Source organism: Scyliorhinus torazame, chromosome 3 (genome assembly GCF_047496885.1).
Source record: "Scyliorhinus torazame isolate Kashiwa2021f chromosome 3, sScyTor2.1, whole genome shotgun sequence".
Lineage (NCBI taxonomy): Eukaryota > Metazoa > Chordata > Chondrichthyes > Carcharhiniformes > Scyliorhinidae > Scyliorhinus > Scyliorhinus torazame.
In genome coordinates, this window is record NC_092709.1 from 77,979,863 (window position 1) to 78,003,981 (window position 24,119).

Sequence of the window (24,119 nt, forward strand, 5' to 3'; positions counted from 1 at the left end):
GGTTACAGCACTCAAATACATTCTACAGCCACCTATGGGTGTTGTCTTTACTGCAGAGAATCCATCGCATTTCCAGTGTGTTATGATGGCGGAGAGAGTCACTTTGAGGAGTTTCCAATCTGGAAATCAAAGAAAAACAATGGCCACCATAAAAACATTGCAGGGTGGGTAACAGGCATTAGAATGGAAGGGAATTGGTCAGTTTTTACTTCAATAAAGCACTTGCACTTTATATTACACTTCAGGACTGGTTGGCCTTGCTTCGGACTTCAGCCTCATAGCAAGCTTTGCCGCAGTAAATGTTTAATCTAGAGCCCTGGCACAAAGTTATGGTTACAGACTGCCCCTCGGTTAAAGAACCCACTAATGGAAAGGAAATGAGGCTGTTGCAATGGCAGGCAGCCAATGTGCTGTAACAGGATAGGAAGTTGAAAAGCTGCATTATCGTATCTGGAAGAAGTTACCAGACAGAACTTATACATTTCTGCACTACACATGGTGCCCAACAGGTGGCATTTCCCCCACATCTGCACTTTCCCAGTAATATTCCAGTGTGTTTTCTGTGGGCTTTTAAAATCTTTTACGCTCCAGTAATACAATTTAAGTCCGAACTATCCTGTGGATTACTTTGAAACCTGACAAAGAAAAATACACTCAAGATCAGAAAGAACACTGAAACTAATTGATCCGCAATTTTCTGCAATAAGAAAGGTGGCAGCAATGACGAAATTATTCAACTCTGCAGTTCTAGAAACTAATCTACCATTAGCGTTGTTGAATATTTTCAGGATCCAGCAGATGAACGGAGAGGTTATGTGGTTTCACTGACAAAATTGCAGCAGCCACGTCATGTTACCGCTACTAGTCAGAATAACAAAATGCAGCACAGTTAAGTGTACTTTTGCAATTAGTGTCCAATTACATATAAATTACATAAGCGGAAGTTACCCGGGCAACTGAAAAAGGAGCCCTTTTAAATAAATCATTATCTGTATTGCATGAATGTCAATTAAGACTTCAATTACCAATCGTGTGCAATCCACTTTTAAGCATGCAGTAATGTTTTTCCTCTATAACATATATTCAGTGCTGCTGATCACTGTTCAAAAATGTTTGGAAATAACTTAGAACTTCTGTACAGTGCAGAGTTCCTGAAAGAAAGTCATTCAAAACTGACTGCAAGAAAACAAACCGACAGTAGATGGCGCCAGATACTCAAAACAACTGTAGACTTTAATAAAGTCGGATTGTGGATTAGGTTTTCCGTGGCGTATGTTAATATAATAAAAATATTTTTCCAGTAGTATTATTACAGTAATATTAAATATTTACATATGTATTGTTGAGACACGTTTATATTGAATGTAAAAATGGAGGAATGTATATTATACATGTAAATTCAGCAGTCATTTAACGGAGAATCACCAATGAATCATAGAAACCCTACAGTGCAAAAGGAGACTGTCCGGCCCATGGAGTCTGCGCCAACCCTCCAAATGAACAGCCTACCTAAACCCATGCCCCCAACCTATCCCCATAACTTCACCTAACCGTTGGACACTAAGGGGTAATTTAGCATGGCCAATCTACCTAACCTTTGTGATTTTTATCAATGACTTGGAGGAGGGGGCTGAAGGGTGGGTCAGTAAATTTGCTGATGACCCCAAGATTGGTGGAGTAGTGGATGAGGTGGAGGGCTGTTGTAGGCTGCAAAGAGATATTGATAGGATGCAGAGCTGGGCTGAAAAATGGCAGATGGAGTTTAACCCTGATAAGTGCGAGGTGATTCATTTTGGTAGAAAAAATTTGAATGCGGATTACAGGCAGGGTTCTGAGGAATGTGGAGGAACAGAGATCTTGGGGTTCATGTCCACAGATCTCTGAAGGTTGCCACTCAAGTGGATAGAGCCGTGAAGAAGGTTTATAGTGTGTTAGCGTTTATTAACAGGCGGCTTGAGTTTAAGAGCCGCAGGGTTATGCTGCAACTATACATGACCCTGGTGAGACCACATTTGGAGTATTGTGTGCAGTTCTGCTCACCTCATTATAGGAAGGATGTGGAAAGGGTGCAAAGGAGATTTACCAGGATGCTGCCTGGTTTGCAGGATAGATCTTATGAGGAAAGGTTGAGGGAGCTAGGGCTTTTCTCTTTGGAGCGGAGGAGGATGAGAGCTGACTTAATAGAGGTTTATAGGATAATGAGGGGGATAGATAGAGTGGACGTTCAGAGACTATTTCCTCGGGTGGATGTAGCTGTTACAAAGGGGCATAACTATAAGATTCAGCAGTGTTAAACCATTGTGCCACCAATGCATTTAATCCTGTGGGATCGTAAACAAGTTTATTTTGTGGAACTACTTCTTAGATTTTTTAATTGTTCATCACTTTTTTTTTCAAACAATATATTATTCCTTCCCCATTTTTCAAAGACCTGTTTTCATGCAATCCGTACTCCACGTGTGCGCTCGATCTCCTCATAGATGACCAAATAGACAGAACAATTTTCCCGCACTTCCCAACATCTAACACCCTGAAATTAGGTTTCTTCCTACACTGGAGCAGCCATGACGTTGACTCCAACAGAGATTTACCAATTGCTATGCCAAATGGGCCTGTTCAAAACACAGAATTACAGGTCCATTCAGCACAGATAGAATTTTCAGAACTTGTGCTTGTATTGGCTATCTGAATTATGAATGGTCTTTAAGCTCAAAAGCTCTTCTTATACGTCAGATGCATCTTCGCACCTTCTCACCGTAACCCTCAATCCTTCCCTCTCTCTTTCAACTCTTTTGCATGAACTGGTTGAATGAACTTCTTTGGTTATTTATTGACATTTTGAACCTTATGCAAAATAAAAGTCCTACTTGTCTTCCTTCTTATTTATATTTTAAAATTCTCATTTTCAACCTCTACCTCCAGCATTTGAAATTTGTGCCATGATGAGAAATCTATCTGGATCATTCACAAACAACAACTTGCGTTTATATAGCACCTTTAACATAGTAAGTCGGCAGGCTTTGTTTCACAGGAACATTATAATATGAAAATTGACACTGAAATGAAATGAAAATCGCTTTTTGTCACAAGTAGGCTTCAGTGAAGTTACTGTGAAAAGCCCCTAGTCGCCACATTCCGGCGCCTGTTCGGGGAGGCTAGTACGGGAATTGAACCATGCTGCTGGCCTTCCTTGGTCTGCTTTAAAAGCCAGCGATTTAGCCCAGTGTGCTAAACCAGCCCCTGGTTATGAGACTGAGCCTCATAAGGAGCCATTGGATCAGGCTGCTAAGAGGTTGGCCAAAGAGTCAGGTTTTAAGGAGTGCCTTCGAAGAGAGAGAGAGAGAGGTAGAGCCGTTTAGGGAGGGAGTTTACAGAATTTAGCGTCTGGACAGCTAAAGGCAATGGTGGAACGATTAAAAATGAGGACGCTCAAGAGTTAGAGGAAGAGAGTTTGTGGAGGGTTGTAGGCATAAACTATCCTAAAACAGAAGAAAAAAAGCAGCATTACATCAGTCTGGATGGGAAAATTCAACTTCCACTTGGTCCCTTAGCATGCCTTAAAGACATCAAAAGCTATAAATCTGTTAATACATCTGGAGCATTTGTAGTGTTGGTTACTCTGCTTTCCCCATTAATGCTCAAAGCTACGGCAATATAGATAGCTGGGAGATGACAGAAAAATAGGATCTAAAAATAGAAGGCAGCACAGTTGACTGTACCACTATTTAATAGTGTACTGAATAGACACTGCTGTAGATCCTGGAGCTGCTGAGACATAAGAAAGTCAGTCACAAATGTATTAATTGTGTCAACAGGTTGAACTGATTCCACATACACAATATTTTATTTAGGTAGTAATTTTCTAAAAAGCAACTGAGCAATAAGAAATTGCTGAATATTATGTTCTTAGGGCACACCATTACATGGTGTCAGAAGCATTAATACTGTGATTAAAGTGTTTGAACAAAGATTACCATTGTCCAAACTGTTAAAGCTGGAAAACCAATGAAGAAGTGGAAAAGTTTGGAAAAGATGCAGAAGTCATGAGCTGGCTACAGGTACTGACTGCAGGGAATGGTGAAGGCTTAAGAGTTACAGCACTCTCTTACAATGAAAGATAAAGAAGTCCTGGATGTGTTAAATACAATTATATCAGGTTAGACAGTAATGAGAATAAAACAGGGGAAGTTATAAAGATGCTTGTGAATCTTTGCCAGCCAAATGTGGACGAGAGATCTGTTTCTCATTAGGGAAATCAGAAGAGTAAGGGAACATATTAATCACTATGTTATGATGTTGAAGTATGTTGTAAACACTTGGGACTTGGGAGAGTTTGAGGAGCTACTGATTCATGAGTGAATTGTTTTTGGAGTCAGGAAGAGTCAAACAAGAAAGCAAGACTGTTGCGAAAGGCAGCCTGTGACCTTCAAAAACTGATAGAAATGGGAGGAGCTGTTGAATCTGCTCCACTTGGACCAGCTCAATAATGACAAGACTGTCCATATAGTTTGATAAAAGGAGAAAACTACTTGGATGGAAACACAGAGAACAGAAACCCAAGCTGATTAGAGGAAACTGATAGATGTTTTAAGGAAAAGGATCAACATTCAGTTTCAAGACAGTTGCTCACGGACGCTCAGTTTGGGTTGTGCCAGGGTCACCCAGCTCCTGACCTCATTACAGCCTTGGTTCAAACATGGACAAAAGAGCTGAATGCCAGAGGTGAGGTGAGAATGACTGCCCTTGACATCAAGGCAGCATTTGACTGAGTATGGCATCAAGGATCCATAACAAAACTGGAATCAATGGGAATCATGGGGGAAACTCTCCGCTGGTTGGAGTCATACCTGGCACTAAGGAAGATGGTTTGATGGTTGGAGATCAAACATCTCAGCTCCAGGACATCACTGCAGGAGTTCCTCAGGGTAGTGTCCTAAGCCAACCATCTTCAGCTGCTTCATCTATGACCTTCCTTCCATCATAAGGCCAGAAGTAGGGGTGTTTGCGGCTGACAGCACAATGTTCTGCGAAATCCTACCAATTGTCCTGGCTTGAGACAATTCGCACCTCTTTAACCTGGGGTTATCCCTATCTCTGGATCTGTAAAGACTTAATTACCTGCAAATGCTCACATTCAAAGCATTGTCTTGCATATTTGACTTTGTATATGTCTATGTTTCTGGAACATACCTCTTCATTCACCTGAGGAAGGAGCAGTGCTCCGAAAGCTAGTGTTTGAAACAAACCTGTTGGACTTTAACCTGGTGTTGTAAGACTTCTTACTGTACAAGGCACAAGTCAGGAGTGCAATGTACTCACCACTTGCCTGGATGAGTGCAGCTCCAACAACACTCAAGAAGCTCAACACCATCCAGGACAAAGCAGCCCGTTTGTTTGCTCCCCTTGCACAAACATTCAAACCCTCCGCCACTGACGAACAGTGGCAGCCGTGTGTACCATCTACAACAGTGTTTTTCAAACCTTCTTCCCGGGGACCCATTTATACCAACCGGCCGACCTTCGCGACCCACGCCGCCCGAACTTTGTGACCCACCATTTTCTCTTACCTTTAATGCAACAGAGAAGCCTGCTTGGTCCTCACAATCTCACTTGCTTTGTCATTCAGTGTTACATTTTCGTATGGGGTGTTCATCAGTGATCCTGGAGCTCACACCAGCACTGCTTTCTCTTTCTGTGAACTCTCCTGCGAAGCTCTCTCCAGCAGATTCAGTTGTGAGATCATCCTGGCCTGTTTGTGTCTCTGGCCCTCTTTTCCTTAGTCCAAAAAGGAACCATCTTCAGTTCTTCACACAGCCCTGTTGCTTGCTGGCTGCTATAAAATAGAGAAAGCTCTCCTCATTAATTTTGCGCCCAGAGTACTTGACGTCAGTGTACCGGGTGCATGACCTCCTCACTTTTGTCGCTTCAGGTGGGAAGACTAATTGATTTAAATAAAAACTCTACTCCTGGAACATATGGAGGAGGCTGCCTGCCCCGCTGAGCTCTGCGACATTCAGCTGAGAGAACATGCATGCCAAGGACGGACGGCATTCTTGAAAGCCGGTCATGACTGGCACTTTTAAAAGGCGATCGCGGCCATTGGTCACTTCTTCCTGTGATCGGGAATGCCGTGACCAATCGCTCCGCGACCATCCCGGCAACCGCCCACGACCCACCCATGGGTCCAGACCCTGAGTTTGAAAATAACTGATCTACAAGCAGTAACACACCAAGATTCCTTAGACAGCACCTTCCAAACCCACGACCACTACCATCTAGATGGACAAGAGCAGCAGATTCCTAGGAACCCCACCACCTGGAGATTCCCCTCCAAGTCACTCAGCACCCTAACTTGGAAATATATGGCCGGTCATTCACTGGAACTCTGTCCCGAATAGCACAGTAGCTGTACCTATATCACACGGACAGCAGCGGTTCAAGAAGGCAGCACACTACCACCTTCTGAAGAGAACTAGGGACGGGCAATAAAAGTTGGCCTGACTAGCGACGCCCACTTTCCATAAATGAATTTTAAAAATAAAAAAACTTTCTCGAAATTGTAAGACAGAAACATTGCAAAAGAAGCTGCCGTACCTTCCAAAAAAAAACACAATTTAGCAGGACGGAATGGTGGCACAGTGGTTAGCACCGCTGCCTCACAGCGCCAGGGACCCGGGTTCAATTTTGACCTTCGGTGACTGTGTGGAGTTTGCACATTCTTGGCGTGTCTGCATGGGCTTCCTCCAGGTGCTCTGTTTCCTCCTACAGCCCAAAGATGTACAGGTTTTGTGTATTGGCCATGCTAAGTTTACCCTTAGTGTCTAAAACCTTAGGTGGGTTTACTGGGTTATAGGATGGGGGGCTAGGTAGGGTGCCCTTTCAGAGGGTTGGTACAGAAGCGATGGGCTGAATGGATTTCTATGCTGTTGTTTCTATATGTAGACAATTTAGGCAGCTGAGAATATGGAAAAATCTGCTCCAAAGAAAGACACAATGATCATCAACATCACTGTGGATGCAATCTAGTTCGCAAAGCAGGAAAATCAAGCTAAAATTGTATGAAGGATATTTGATATATCTAATCATCTAAAGTCATCTGACCTGTGCCAGAGTACGCACTATCCCGAGTTTCTAGTTGCAGTGGAAGGAATGGCAGAAATAACAGTTTCTGAAGATGCTGGCAACTGGCCTAAGTATATCATTATGCAAATACCATTAATTAGATTGCTGAGGAACGGCTGGCCTACAAATAAATTATGAATTTTTATGGCAATAATGTTTAAAAATCTAGATTGACTTCAAGGAACACACCGAAGGGAAAAAGCAGCAGTGAAGCCAATGTTCAAAATTGTTGCCGTACTGAAGGGGGTCTCCAAAAAAAGTAGTTGGAACGAATTACAACAGAAGCACTCCACCTTTGAATGAACCCACACATTGGCTATCGAATGCAGCGACAGTTGTGGAGTGGAACAAGCTGAAAATCTACATTGATCAAAAGGACTTAATGGGAGCAATTAAGAAGTCTCACTTTGCACTATCAACAGTCAAAGAGATTGCCAGAAAGCTCAGCAAAGTCAAGTTTATTTCTGCACTGGATGCCAAACATGTATTTTGGCAAGTTCAGTTGGCCATTAAGTCAAAACTCCACTTCGATACTGCCTAGGCATTCTATTAGCTGCAGAGGAATGCCAAGCCACATTGGGCGCGATTCACCAGCGATTCACCAGTCTCGCGAGATGCTCTTCCGGGATTCCCGATGGTCGTTACGCCTCGCGAGAGGTAACAAGATCTCGGGAAGCATTGCGATCTAGATCCCGCCCGCAATAGGCAAGACCCAGACTTTCAGAGTTAAGTGAGTTTAAAAGTTCACTTCAGTCTGCCGCGCCAGATTGAACTGGCACCCGGGATCTACCGGCCTCACAGAGGTGACCCCAGCCAGGCGTCATTTCACACTGGTCCTCCAAAACGGCATTTGGAGGGATCTCCTCGGTGATTGGAGGCCCCCAGGTGGTTGGCCTCAGGGCTAGATGGCATGTTGGCACTGCTGATGCCACCCAGGCACCTTGGCACTACCAGCCTGGCACCCGACCATACTGTCTGGGCACCCTGGCAGTGCCACTGGCGTGCCAGTCTGACACGGTTCTCCAGTGGCACTGCCAGTCTGGCAGGGGCACTGCCAGGGTGCCAGGGCCAAGGAACCCTGGTAACATTTTGCCTACTCTGAGGTTCGGGAAATGGCTCGACAGTTGAGTTAGGGCGCTCGGGGATCCAGGGTTGAGTCGGGCAGTGGGTCAAGAGATCTGCGCAGAATTGCCAAGCAGAAACTGATAGCCAAGTTCTGAATGCATGGGTATGGCCTCAACCAGGATCTTGGATTGATGCCTCCATACATTTAACACCCCACCATCTGGCCTGGGCTTGCAAAATCCTAGCAACTGTCCTGGCATGAGACAATTCACACCTCTTTAACCTGTGTATCCCTCTCTCCAGTCGCACCGTCTGAACCTGTAAAGACTTAATTACCTGCAAAGACTTGCATTCAAATTATCTTGCATCATTGGCTATGTCTATATATGTTGTGTTTGTGTAACCTACCTCTCCACTCAGCTGATGAAGGAGCTACGCTCTGAAAGCTCATGATTCCAAATAAACCTTTTGGACTTTAACCTAGTGTTGTAAGACTTCTTACCGTACTCACCCCAGTCCAACGTCTACATCTCCACATCATGATTCGTCGTTGTTTGAGATACGACCCACCACAGTCATCATCTGCAAACATAGAGATCAAATGGAGTTAAATCTTGCCACACAGTCGTGCGTGTATAGGGAGTGGAGTAGAGGACTGAGCACTCATCCTTGCGGGGAACCCGTGTTGAGGACTATTGTGAAAGAGGTGCTGTTACCTATCCTGACAGATTGCGGTCTGTTTGTGTGTCAAGGATCCAGCTGCACAGGGAGGTGTCAAGTCCAAGATTGCAGAGTTTGGTTATTAGTCTTGTTGGGATAATGGTGTTGAAGGCGGAGCTGTAGTCGATGAACAGCAGTCTGACTCAGGTGTCCTTGTTGTCGAGGTGTTCGAGTATTGATTGTAGGGCCAGGAGATAGCATCTGCTGTGGACTGATTGCAGTGACAGATGAACTGCAATGGATCGAGACCTGGGAGGCTGGTGTTGATCCGTCTCATGACTAGCCACTCGAAGCATTTCATGATAACAGACGTCAGGGTCACCGGCCGATCGTCTTTGAGGCACGCTACCTTGTTCTTCTTTGGTACTGGTATTATTGTGGTATTCTGGGCTGGGGAAGTGGCGTTCTAACGCATGAGTTTCAGTGAAGCAAATATTTGTTTTTCTGCTCTTTTATTAGTAGAAGTCCTTACAAATTGTGTTTGATTTAATGAAGAATGGGTTTATGTTAAGACTGCCACAGGGCAACATTTTCTGGAGACATGTTTGGCGGGATTCTCCGAGCCCCCGCCGGGTTGGAGAATCGCTGGGGGGGGGGGGGGGGGTGAACCCCGCCTCCGCAGGCTGCCGAATTCTCCGGCGCTGGGGATTTGGCGGGGTGGGAATCGCGCCGCGCCGGTCGGCGGCCGCTGGCAGTGGCCCCCCCCCCCACCCGACGATTCTCCGGCCCGCATTGGGCTGATTGGCCGCCCATTTTAGGCCAGTCCCGGCAGGACCTGGCTGCGTGGGCAGCCTCCGGGACCCTCGGGGGGATGCTGGGGGATCTGGCCCCGGGAGCTGCCCCCATGGTGGCCTGGCCCGTGATCGGGACCCACCGATCCGCAGGCGGGCCTGTGCCGTGGGGGCACCCTAATCCTCCGCGTCGGCTGCTGTGTTCTTCCGCGATGGCCGACGTGGAGATGAACCCCCCTGCGCAAGCGCTGGGATGACGCCAGCACACGCTGGTGCTCCTGCGCATGCGCCAACTCGCGCCGGCCGGCGGCGGTCCTTCGGCACCGGTTGGCGTGGCGCCACGCCCCTTCCCCACCGGCCGGCGCGGTGCAAACCCCTCCAGCGCCGGCCTAGCCCCTGAATGTGCAGAGGATTCCGCACCTTTGGAGCGGCCTGACGCCAGAGTGGTTCACGCCACTCCTTCGCGCCGGAGTTGCCCACCCCGCCGGTTCCTGCAGAATCACGGCCGTTGTCTTTGGTGATGGTGTTACATTGGAAAATGTATTCACCCGCCCAATGGTATTTTCTCCCGATTTCCATTTCCATTGATTTCAGATTAAAATAGGAATTGGGACTGATGTATATCAAACAGGTGAACTGAAAGCACCCAGCGTATACCATCAATCAAACTCTAGGTTATCCCCACTATTGCCTGATGAACCGAGTAATTCAACAAGAAATACATTCCCAGGTTATAGAAGTTCCACATGTAAATCAGTTGCAAACAGTTTAAGACTGCCACAGGGCAACATTTTCTGGAGGCATGTTTGGCGGGATTCTCCGAGCCCCCGCCGGGTTGGAGAATCGCTGGGGGGGGGGGGGGGGGGGGGGTGAACCACAACAAATACAAATTCATTAAAACTGCATCCAAAGAAAGTAAAAAATATTCCTATGTGATCAAAATAAAAAGATGTCAACTGAAGTATTTGATGAGTTATCTTTCAAATGTCCTATTATATTTTTATCAACTGCGCCTGTAATACTGTGAGATGTGAACAGTTTAACATAGGAACAGGTGTAGGCCATTCGGGCCCTCGTGCCTGCCCCGCCAGTCAATGAGATCTTGGCTGATCTGTGGCCTAACTCCGATGCCTGACTTTAGCTCGTATCCCTTAATTTCTTCGCTTAACAAAAATCTATCTATCTCACATGGACATATGAACACATGGACCCTATCTAAGCAAACACACAGAACATTATGACATTAGTAAACATACACTCTGAATGTGAAGCATAAGTATGGAAAGGATTTGCACATTCTTGATACCTAAAGTAGAGTTAATATGGTACATTTTGCAGGGCCTCAAGCTCAGCAGGCAAAAGTTGTAAAAGTGAAATGAAGATGCCGGATTTTGAAAACCTGATATAAAAACAGAAAATGCTGCTGGAAATGCCCAGCACGTCATGCAGAATCTGGGTGAGAGAAACAGGCCAAAGACTTTTAAGCAGAAATTAACTGCTCCAAATCATTGTCTCTCAAAGCTGTCCTTAGGTCCTTTAACTAAAAACTTTCTTCCTTTTAGGTACGAAGGACCAGAAGCGTCAACCTACACTCTTCTGGGATCCTTTCTTCCCTTCACTTCTCTCACCTCATGCTGTGTATTCACTATACCCGCTGACCTTCCTCTCTCTGAGTCTGAATGTTCTATCCTCAGCAAAGGCCTCAACTTCATTCCTTCCACCTCAATGATCTTGATCTCCTACAGTTCTTAAGATATTTTCACTGAGAACTGCCAATGTGACGAAAGTCATATCAGTTTCTCTGCTCCCCTCAGTCATACTAACCTCAGTCTCCCTTTAAACTTGCTGCACTCCATTCTCTTCGGTCCAACCCTAAAATTGTCATCAAATATGCTGATAGGGTGGTGTTGTTGTTTGGCAAAAAGCCCTCTTACCTTGGAGAGCCTGAACAGCAACTCACTAGCAATTCCTTCAACCGAAACCCCCCTCCCCTTCACCCCACCCACTACACATGCCTCGGATCAAGACCCCACCACTAAATATCAGCCCATTATTAAATGGCTTGTTACAATCCCTGTTTTGGAAGGGAGGGGGGCGGTTCTGTGAACAAATTTGCAAACAAAATTTCACTTTCTGTAACTTTTTATTGAACACAAAATAAAAATGAATTACCGGAAGAATTGTACTTAAAATATCTACTTCTGCAGCAGGTAGATTGGTGAGAGCAAAGTCAGGTAGGTGTTTCCCTCTTGTTGGGTTCCCCCATCACCTGCGCAATCCCAGCCTGGCAGCTCGGCCAGCTTGGTGAGTCATGGTGCTACCGCGCTACTCTTACAGATGGACATAGAATTCCCCATCTTGAGTACATTCTGTGCCCTTGCCACCCTCAGTTCTCCTTCTAAGGCAAGGAAAACTGAGCTCAGAAGGAAAAAATAAAAGGTTTGTTTGTGGGGAAAGTGCTCATTAGTAACAAATAAGTTTGGCCATTTGACATGTAGACCAAAAGAGGGAAAGTGCAGCAAAATATAAGCCCATGAAAATGGGAGAAAGTGCGTCAACAGCCATCTTGAAATGGTCTTGGTGTGTGTCATGAGAATGTCGCTTTAAGAAATGGTTAGCTGCTCATGCTACTGCAGTGATGTCAGAGTGTGGGTGGAGCTGAGCTCTGGTTCTGCTTTTTAGTTTCACTTTGAGAAAAGCTTGGGCGTGTCTGTCTTTTTGGTTTCGTTTTCCAGTGTGTTGCAGCTGAAGTCAGCCAAAGCAGCTGTACTGTTGATCTTTGCCATGAAGGACTATTTCTTAATCATCTGGTGAATTCAGAATTATAAATGTTTTCAGTATTGAATGTAAACTCTGATGTGCTTCTGTTTAAAGGTTTGTTAAGTCTTTTGGGTGTAAAAGGACAGCATACAGGTTACTTAGTGTTTTATTCTTTGGGGGTTGTCTTTGAATTAATGGTTGCTAAGATTTTCACTGTTTGTTTTAAAAAGGTTAACTTGAGTTCATAGAAAAAACATTGTTTTGTTTTTGAAAATACTTTTCTATTTCTGAAGTACCACCCTTATAGAGTAGGCCATGTGCTCCCCACACCACAATCTATTAAAGGTTGTGGGTCAGGTGAACTCCATGATACACTTTGGGGTTCTCTAAACCCTGACCCATAACAATTGGGGGCTTGTCCAGGATAAAAGTCTATCTATTGGATTGGCTTAGTGAACTTAAAGACAGTAAGGGGTCAGCATATTGTGGTTGCTTTTCAGGTGTGGTATTTTAGTTTAAGTGGGGAGTGTGTTGTGGACAATGGCTCTTTCAGAGGCTCAGAAGTTTTTGGAGGTGGAGACTGTCACACGCAGTACCTTACAGACAGAGACTAAAAGCAGACTGTTAGATTTGGCAAAAACTTTGCAGTTAACATTACCTGACAAAATGCGAAAAGATGAGGTAATTATGGCGGTGGTTAAGCATTTAAAGTTGCCTGAGATACAGTTTGACCCATTGGAAATGGCAAAAATTCAGTTGCAGATTAAACAAATGAAACATGAGAAAGAATTAAAGCAGCTTGAGTACGAAAGAGAGAGAGTGGAAAGAGAAAGAGAGAGAGAGGAAAATGAAAAGGAGAGAGAAGAAAGGAGAACAAAAAGAATAGCCCTAGCAGAACAAAAAGAAAGAGAAAGGGAGATACAGATCAGGGAAAAATATAAAGAGAGAGAGTTTGAACTTCAGAAAATGGCCATGAAACATGACAGTCAGTTATATTGGCAGATGTAAATGGAAAAGTACAGTTGGATGATAGTGATCAGGATAGTGAGAAAGAGCGTCAGTCAAAGGCTTGGTGGGAATCTATTTAAATATGTCCAAGCATTGCCAAGGTTTGACGAGAAGGAAGTGGAAGCCTTTTTCATTTTATTTGAGTAGGTAGCTAAACAAGTGAAATGGCCACAAGACATGTGGGTATTACTGATTCAAACAAAGCTGGTAGGTAGAGCTCGTGAAGTGTTTGCATCACTACCGGAGGAGGTATCTGGGACGTATGAGGAGGTGAAAACCCCATCTTAGGTGCATATGAACTAGTGCCTGAAGCTTACAGGCAAAGGTTTAGAAATTTAAGGAAAGAATTTGGTCAAACATACATGGAGTGTGAAAGGATCAAACAGAGTAATTTTGATAGGTGGATAAGGGCTTTGAAAATAGACCAAACGTATGAAGCTCTCAGAGAAATTATACTTTTGGAGGAATTTAAAAATTCAATTCATGATGTAGTGAGAACTCATGTGGAAGAGCAGAGGGTTAAAACGGCGAGATTAGCAGCAGAAATGGTAAATGATTGTGAATTAGTTCATAAATCAAAGCTTGGTTTCCAACATTAGTTTCTGCCTGTGAGGGATAGAAACTGGGGACATGAGAAATACTCAAGTGGTAAAGGTGATCTGATGGGAGACAATACAGAGAGTGTACCTCAGATTAAAAAAGAAATCCACGAGGGTGGAAAAGAAATGAAAAGTTTCAAATGTTTTCACTGTAATAAACTAGTCCATGTAAAGTCACAGTGTTGGTGGTTGAAGTAAAGCACTGGGAAGGCTGATGTGATAAAACTGGATAAGACAGTGGGGTTTGTTAGAGTGGTAAAGGAAAGCCCAAGGGAAGCGAAGGAGGTGCAAAAGATTGTACAGACTGTTCAAGAGGTGATTGATAGGAAGGTGCGCGATGTCTTTAAAGAATTTACTTGTATTGGTAAAGTTTACTCATGTGTATCAGGAGGAGCAGGTAAAGAAGTCACAATTGTAAGAGATACGGGAGCTAGTCAATCTTTAATGGTAAGAGATGAGGAGTTATGTAGTTTGGGAAGAATGTTGCCAGAAAAGGGGTAATATGTGGAATTCAGGATGAGAGGAGTAGTGTTCCATTATATAAGGTAAGGTTGGAAAGTCCAGTAAAGAGTGGTGAAGTGGTAGTAGGAGTAATAGATAAACTATCTTGTCCAGGAATACAGTTTATCTTGGGTAATGCTATAGCTGGATCGCAGGTGGGACTGATGCCTACTGTGGTTGATAAGCCAGTGGCAAATTAGACAACTGAAGTGTTGAAGGACGAATATCCTGAGATTTTTCCGGATTGTGTAGTAACAAGGTCGCAAAGTCACAGGTTAAGACAAGAGGAGAAATCAAAGAGTGAAGATGAAATTGAAGTGCAATTATCAGAAACGATTTTTGATCAGATGGTTGAAAAAGAACAAGAACAGGTGGAGGATGAGGCAGATATTTTTAGTTCAGGAAAATTGGCGGAGTTACACCAAAAAGATCTGGAAATAAAATGGATGTATCAGAAAGCATACACGGAAGAGGAATCTGAGTGTATACCAGAGTGTTATTACCATAAAAGTGATGTCTTGATGAGAAAATGGGGACCTTTACATATGCAGGCGGATGAAAAGTGGGCACAAGTTCATCAAGTAGTATTGCCGGGAGGGTATAGAAAGGAGGTGTTGCAAGTTGCACATGAGGTACCAGTGGAAGGTCATTTGGGAATAAGGAAAACTCAAGGTAAAATCCAAAAACATTTTTATTGGCCTGGACTACATAAAGATGTAGTTAAATTTTGTCAATCATGTCACACATGTCAAGTGATAGGTAAACCTCAAGCAGTGATAAAACCAACGCCCTTGATACCCATTCCAGCATTTGAGGAACCTTTTACAAGGGTCCTAATTGATTGCGTAGGATCGCTTCCTAAAACAAAAAGTGGGAATCAATATCTTTTGACCATAATGGATGTGTCTACTAGGTTTCCAGAGGTCATTCCAGTACGCAATTTTACAGCTAAAAAGATTGTGGAGGAGTTACTTCAATTCTTTACTAGATATGAACTACCCACAGAAATACAACCGGATCAAGGATCAAACTTTATCTCAAGGTTATTCAAAGAAGTTATGGATAGCTTAGGAATAAAACAATTTAAATCAACTGCGTACCATCCAGAATCGCAGGGAGCGTTAGAAAGGTGGCATCAGACATTAAAGACAATGTTGAGGGCTTATTGTCAAGATTATCCAGAGGATTGAGATAAAGGAATTCCATTCGCAATTAGGGATGTACCTAATGAGTCAACCAAATTTAGTCCTTTTGAACTAATTTTTGGTCATGAGGTAAGAGCTTAAATTGATTAAGAAAAAATTGTTGAGTGAGAAATCAGAACTTACATTATTGGATTACATGTCAAATTTTAGGGAACGATTAAATAGTGCAGGTGAATTGGCGAGACAACATTTGAAAGTTGCACAAAATGTGATGAAACGGGTAGCAGACAAGAAATCCAAAGTTTTTGCCAGTGGGGATAAAGTTTTAGTGTTGTTACCAGTGGTAGGGGAGCCTTTAAAAGCTAGGTTTTGTGGACCGTATCAGATTGAAAGGAAATTAAGTGAGGTGAGTGCTGAATTTGGTGCTTTTTGAGTGCGATAGTGAGAGTTTGGTGACTGAGGGAGTGCTGAATTTGGTGCTTTTTGAGTGCGATAGTGAAAGTTTGGTGACCGAGAGAGTGCTGAATTTGGTGCTTTTTGAGTGCGATAGTGAGAGTTTGGTGACCGAGGGAGTGAGGTGAGGAGAGGAGGGAGTAAGGTGCTCCTTTCATTTTGTTTCCGACATTTCCGCAAAGAGTGCAAAGAGAGCCAGGTGTTTACAGGAAGTGTAGCTGACTGGGAGCAGAGTCGGAGGGCGGAGATCTAGTTAGTCCACACAGCAGCTATATTCTTTAAGGTAAGAGGGGATGGAGGCTAGGCCAGTTACATGCTCCTCCTGTAGGATGTGGGTGGTGAGGGATACCACCGGTGTCCCCACTGACTATACCTGCGGGAAGTGCACCCAACTTCAGCTCCTCAAAGACCGTGTTAGGGAACTGGAGCTGAAGCTGGATGAACTTCGGATCATCCGGGAGGCAGAGGGGGTGATTGAGAAGAGTTACAGGGAGGTAACCACACCCAAGGTACAGGACAAGAATAGCTGGGTTACAGTCAGGGGGAAAAAAACAAACAGGCAGACAGTGCAGGGATCCCTCGTGGCCGTTCCCCTTCAAAACAAGTATACCGTTTTGGATGCTGTTGGGGGGGATGACCTACCGGGGGAAGGCCCGAGCGGCCAGGTATCTGGCACTGAGTCTGGCTCTGGGGCTCAGAAGGGAAGGGGGGAGAATAGAAAAGCAATAGTTGTAGGAGATTCAATGGTTAGGGGAATAGATAGGAGATTCTGTGGTCGCGAGCGAGACTCCCGGAAGGTATGTTGCCTCCCGGGTGCCAGGGCCAGGGATGTCTCGGATCGTGTCTTCAGGATCCTTAAGGGGGAGGGGGAGCAGCCAGAAGTCGTGGTGCACATTGGTACCAACGACATAGGTAGGAAAAGGGGTGTGGAGGTAATAAACAAGTTTAGGGAGTTAGGCTGGAAGTTGAAAGTCAGGACAGACAGAGTTGTCATCTCTGGTTTGTTGCCGGTGCCACGTGGTAGCGAGGCTAGGAATAGGGAGAGAGTGCAGTTGAACACGTGGCTGCAGGAATGGTGTAGGAGGGAGGGCTTCAGGTATTTGGATAATTGGAGCGCATTCTGGGGAAGGTGGGACCTGTACAAGCAGGACGGGTTGCATCTGAACCAGAGGGGCACCAATATCCTGGGAGGGAGGTTTGCTAGTACTCTTCGGGAGGGTTTAAACTAATTTGGCAGGGGAATGGGAACCGGATTTGTAGTCCAGCAACTAAGGTAGCCGATATTCAGGACGCCAAAGCATGTAATGAGGCAGTGGGGAAGGGAACACTGACAAAGGAGAGTATTTGCAGGCACGGAGATGGGTTGAAGTGTGTATACTTCAACGCAAGAAGCATCAGGAATAAGGTGGGTGAACTTAAGGCATGGATCGGTACTTGGGACTACGATGTGGTGGCCATCACGGAAACTTGGATAGAAGAGGGGCAGAAATGGTTGTTGGAGGTCCCTGGTTATAGATGTTTCAATAAGATTAGGGAGGGTGGTAAAAGAGGTGGGGGGGTGGCATTATTAATTAGAGATAGTATAACAGCTGCAGAAAGGCAGTTCGAGGAGTATCACCCTATTGAGGTAGTATGGGTTGAAGTCAGAAATAGGAAAGGAGCAGTCACCTTGTTAGGAGTTTTCTATAGGCCCCCCAATAGTAGCAGAGATGTGGAGGAACAGATTGGGAAACAGATTTTGGAAAGGTGCAGAAGTCATAGGGTGGTAGTCATGGGCGACTTTAACTTCCCAAATATTGAATGGAAACTCTTTAGATCAAATAGTTTGGATGGGGTGGTGTTTGTGCAGTGTGTCCAGGAAGCTTTTCTAACACAGTATGTAGATTGTCCAACCAGAGGAGGGGCAATATTGGATTTAGTACTGGGTAATGAACCAGGGCAAGTGATAGATTTGTTAGTGGGGGAGCATTTTGGAGATAGTGACCACAATTCTGTGACTTTCACTTTAGTAATGGAGAGGGATAGGTACGTGCAACAGGGCAAGGTTTACAATTGGGGGAAGGGTAAATACGATGTTGTCAGACAAGAATTGAAGTGCATAAGTTGGGAACATAGGCTGGCAGGGAAGGACACAAGTGAAATGTGGAACTTGTTCAAGGAACAGGTGCTACGTGTCCTTGATATGTATGTCCCTGTCAGGCAGGGAAGAGATGGTCGAGTGAGGGAACCATGGTTGACAAGAGAGGTTGAATGTCTTGTTAAGAGGAAAAAGGTGACTTATGTAAGGCTGAGGAAACAAGGTTCAGACAGGGCATTGGAGGGATACAAGATAGCCAGGAGGGAACTGAAGAAAGGGATTAGGAGAGCTAAGAGAGGGCATGAACAATCTTTGGCGGGTAGGATCAAGGAAAACCCCAAGGCCTTTTACACATATGTGAGAAATATGAGAATGACTAGAGCGAGGGTAGGTCCGATCAAGGACAGTAGCGGGAGATTGTGTATTGAGTCTGAAGAGATAGGCGAGGTCTTGAATGAGTACTTTTCTTCTGTATTTACAAATGAGAGGGGCGATATTGTTGGAGAGGACAGTGTGAAACAGATTGGTAAGCTCGAGGAAATACTTGTTAGGAAGGAAGATGTGTTGGGCATTTTGAAAAACTTGAGGATAGACAAGTCCCCCGGGCCGGACGGGTTATATCCAAGGATTCTATGGGAAGCAAGAGATGAAATTGCAGAGCCGTTGGCAATTATCTTTTCGTCCTCACTGTCAACAGGGGTGGTACCAGGGGATTGGAGAGTGGCGAATGTCGTGCCCCTGTTCAAAAAAGGAACTAGGGATAACCCTGGGAATTACAGGCCAGTTAGTCTTACTTCGGTGGTAGGCAAAGTAATGGAAAGGGTACTGAAGGATAGGATTTCTGAGCATCTGGAAAGACACTGCTTGATTAGGGATAGTCAGCACGGATTTGTGAGGGGTAGGTCTTGCCTTACAAATCTTATTGAATTCTTTGAGGAGGTGACCAAGCATGTGGATGAAGGTAAAGCAGTGGATGTAGTGTACATGGATTTTAGTAAGGCATTTGATAAAGTTCCCCATGGTAGGCTTCTGCACAAAGTAAGGAGGCATGGGATAGTGGGAAATTTGGCCAGTTGGATAACGAACTGGCTAACCGATAGAAGTCAGAGAGTGGTGGTGGATGGCAAATATTCAGCCTGGATCCCAGTTACCAGTGGTGTACCGCAGGGATCAGTTCTGGGTCCTCTGCTGTTTGTGATTTTCATTAATGACTTGGATGAGGGAGTTGAAGGGTGGGTCAGTAAATTTGCAGACGATACGAAGATTGGTGGAGTTGTGGATAGTAAGGAGGGCTGTTGTCGGCTGCAAAGAGACATAGATAGGATGCAGAGCTGGGCTGAGAAGTGGCAGATGGAGTTTAACCCTGAAAAGTGTGAGGTTGTCCATTTTGGAAGGACAAATATGAATGCGGAATACAGGGTTAACGGTAGAGTTCTTGGCATTGTGGAGGAGCAGAGAGACCTTGGGGTCTATGTTCATACATCTTTGAAAGTTGCCACTCAAGTGGATAGAGCTGTGAAGAAGGCCTATGGTGTGCTCGCGTTCATTAACAGAGGGATTGAATTTAAGAGCCGTGAGGTGATGATGCAGCTGTACAAAACTTTGGTAAGGCCACATTTGGAGTACTGTGTACAGTTCTGGTCGCCTCATTTTAGGAAGGATGTGGAAGCTCTGGAAAAGGTGCAAAGAAGATTTACCAGGATGTTGCCTGGAATGGAGAGTAGGTCTTACGAGGAAAGGTTGAGGGTGCTAGGCCTTTTCTCATTAGAGCGGAGAAGGATGAGGGGCGACTTGATAGAGGTTTATAAGATGATCAGGGGAATAGATAGAGTAGACAGTCAGAGACTTTTTCCCCAGGTGGAACACACCATTACAAGGGGACATAAATTTAAGGTGAAAGGTGGAAGATATAGGAGGGATATCAGAGGTAGGTTCTTTACCCAGAGAGTAGTGGGGGCATGGAATGCACTGCCTGTGGAAGTAGTTGAGTCGGAAACATTAGTGACCTTCAAGCAGCTGTTGGATAGGTACATGGATTACGGGAAAATGATATAGTGTAGATTTATTTGTTCTTAAGGGCAGCACGGTAGCATTGTGGATAGCACAATTGCTTCACAGATCCATGGTCCCAGGTTCGATTTCGGCTTGGGTCATTGTCTGTGCGGAGTCTGCACGTCCTCCCCGTGTCTGCGTGGGTTTCCTCCGGGTGCTCCGGTTTCCTCCCACAGTCCAAAGATGTGCGGGTTAGGTGAATTGGCCAATGATAAATTGCCCTTAATGTCCAAATTGCCCTTGGTGTTGGGTGGAGGTGTTGAGTTTGGGTAGGGTGCTCTTTCCAAGAGCTGGTGCAGACTCAGGGGGCCGAATGGCCTCCTTCTGCACTGTAGATTCAATGATAATCTATGATTAATCTAGGACAATGGTTCGGCACAACATCGTGGGCCGAAGGGCCTGTTCTGTGCTGTATTTTCTATGTTCTATGTTCTATGTGAATTATGTGGTTAAAAACACCAGATAGAAAGAAGAATCACCGAGTGTGTCATGTGAATATGCTTAAAAAGTACTTTGAAAAGAAAGGAGAGAAAAAGGAGGCGGTTTTAATGATTCTAACTCAAAGTGATGAACCAAATCCAGATGACGGTCAATTTGACATACCTCAAATTAAATTGGAAAATGAGGATGTTGTTAAAAATTGGGATAAATTGTTGAGTTATCTTCCAGAGGAAAATGAACTAACCTGAAAGAGTTATTGATATCTCATGGGCAAGTTTGTGGAGATAAATTGGGAAGTACTAAAATGGCTATACATGATGTAGATGTGGGAAATGCTGTTCCAATCAAACAACATCCATATAGACTTGACTCTTTAAAATTGGCAAAGAGATTGAGAGTATGCTTACAAATGGCATAATTGAAGTGGGTTGCAGCCAATGGAGCTCACCCATAGTGATGGTGCCTAAACCAGACGGTACCCAATGGTTGTGTGTGGACTATAGAAAGGTTAATGCAGTTACAAGAACGGACTCTTATCCCATCCCACGTTTAGAGGATTGCATTGAGAAAGTGGGACAGTCCGCTTTTATTTTCAAATTGGATTTACTTAAAGGTTACTGGCAGGTACCTTTATCCGAAAGGGCGAAGGAGATTTCTGCTTTTGTGACTCCAGAAGGTACATACCAATTCAAAGTTATGCCATTTGGCATGAAAAACGCCCCAGCCACATTTCAACGGTTAACTAACACAGTCGTTTCAGGATTACCCAATTGTGCGGTATACATCGACGATCTGGCAATTTTCAGTCAGACATGGACAGAACATTTAAAACATCTGATGGAGTTATTCGATCAACTTCAGGAGGCGGGTTTGGTGATAAACCTAGCCAAAAGTATTTGGAAAAGCTCAAGTCACTTTCCTTGGCCATACAATCGGACAGGGTTGAATGGTCCCACGGGACGTGAAAACAAAAGTTATTGGTGAGTTACCGATACCCTTGACACAACAGGAAATAATGCGATTTCTTGGTATGAGTGGATTTTATTGGAAATTTGTACCAAATTTTAGCAGTGTGGTCACTCCACTGATGGACTTGCTCAAGTCGCGTAACAAATTCCAGTGGACAGCGGAGTGACAACAGGCATTTGACGGCTTGAAGGCTGTGTTAACCACTGCTCCTGTGTTAGCCATCCCAAGTTATACCAAACCATTCAAAGTGGCGGTTGATGCGAGTGATGTGGGTGTAGGTGCGGTGCTTCTACAAGACGACGACGAAGGGCTAGAGAGGGCTATTGGTTATTTTTCAAAGAAATTGAATTCTCACCAGAAAAAATATTCCACGATTGACAACAAACAAAGAACAAAGAACAAAGAAATGTACAGCACAGGAACAGGCCCTTCGGCCCTCCAAGCCCGTGCCGACCATACTGCCCGACTAAACTACAATCTTCTACACTTCCTGGGTCCGTATCCTTCTATTCCCATCCTATTCATATATTTGTCAAGATGCCCCTTAAATGTCCCTATCGTCCCTGCCTCCACTACCTCCTCCGGTAGTGAGTTCCAGGCACCCACTACCCTCTGCGTAAAAAAGTTGCCTCGTACATCTACTCTAAACTTTGCCCCTCTCACCTTAAACCTATGCCCCCTAGTAATTGACCCCTCTACCCTGGGGAAAAGCCTCTGACTATCCACTCTGTCTATGCCCCTCATAATTTTGTATACCTCTATCAGGTCGCCCCTCAACCTCCTTCGTTCCAGTGAGAACAAACCGAGTTTATGCAATCGCTCCTCATAGCTTATGCCCTCCATACCAGGCAACATTCTGGTAAATCTCTTCTGCACCCTCTCTAAAGCCTCCACATCCTTCTGGTAGTGTGGCGACCAGAATTGAACACTATACTCCAAGTGTGGCCTAACTAAGGTTCTATACAGCTGCAACATGACTTGCCAATTCTTATACTCAATGCCCCGGCCAATGAAGGCAAGCATGCCGTATGCCTTCTTGACTACCTTCTCCACCTGTGTAGCCCCTTTCAGTGATCTGTGGACCTGTACTCCTAGATCTCTTTGACTTTCAATACTCTTGAGGGTTCTACCATTCACTGTATAAGGAGACTTTGAGTTTGGTGCTGACTTTGCAACATTTTCACATTTATGTGACCAGCAATCCGTCTGACACCATTATATATACTGATCATAATCCGTTGATGTTTTTGAAGCGATTCCGAAATAACAATGCAAGGCTGTTTCACTGGAGTTTATTGTTACAACCATTTCATTTGAAAATAGTACATGTGGCAGGATGGGAAAACGTGATAGCCGATGCTTTGTCACGAATGTGATGAACAGAAGGATTTCAGTTGGAGGAAGAAGAACGAAAAAAAAAATGGACTATTATACCTGTTTGCGTGTGTTTTTTTTGCAAAGATAAAGTATATTTACTGTGTGCATTTCTTAACGGATGGTGAAAAGGTGAAAAATGAAACCATCTTGAAGTTGATGGTTTATTTATTTTTTCTTGGGGGGAGGTGTCATGAGAATGTCGCTTTAATAAATGGTTAGCTGCTCATATTAATGCAGTGATGTCAGAGTGTGGGTGGAGCTGAGCTCTGGATCTGCTTTTTAGTTTCACTTTGAGAAAAGCTAGGGTGTGTCTCTGTCTTTTTGGTTTTGTTTTCCAGTGTGTTGCAGCTGAAGTCAGCCAAATCAGCTGTACTGTTGATCTCTGCCATAAAGGACTATTTCTTAATCATTTGGTGAATTCAGAATTATTAATGTTTTCAGTATTGAATGTAAACTCTGATGTGCTTCTGTTTAAAGGTTTGTTAAGCCTTTTGGGTGTAAAAGGACAGCATACAGGTTACTTAGTGGTGTATTCTTTGGGGGTTATCTTTGAATTAATGGTTGCTCAGATATTCACTGTTTGCTTTAAAAAGGTTAACTTGAGTTCATAGAATAAATACTGTTTTGTTTTTAAAAATACTTTTCCATTTCTGAAGTACCACCCTTGTAGAGTAGGCCATGTGCTCCCCATACCACAATCTATTAAAAGTTGTGGCTCAGGTGAACTCCATGATACACTTTGGGGTTCTCTAAACCCTGACCTATAACAGTGTGGTGGGAAAAACCTGTATTAGTGAGTAGACTGCCCAGCAGGGGAGCAGAATGCCACAACTGTGGGAAGTTAGGACATTTTTAAATGGACATTTTAAAATTGTATGATCTAAAAGACACGCCGTCTGCAAAAAGATATTAAAACCAAACCACATACAAAAAGTGGAAGAACCACAAAAAAAAAACTTTCCTCGGTGAAGTACATGAAACAGAAAATAAAAAGGCATTAAACCTCAAGTGGATAGACACAACAGTTGAAAACAATTAGGCACAGGGGCAGTTGTTTCAGTCTTACCTGACGAGGTAAATGACTTAAGCACGTAACACT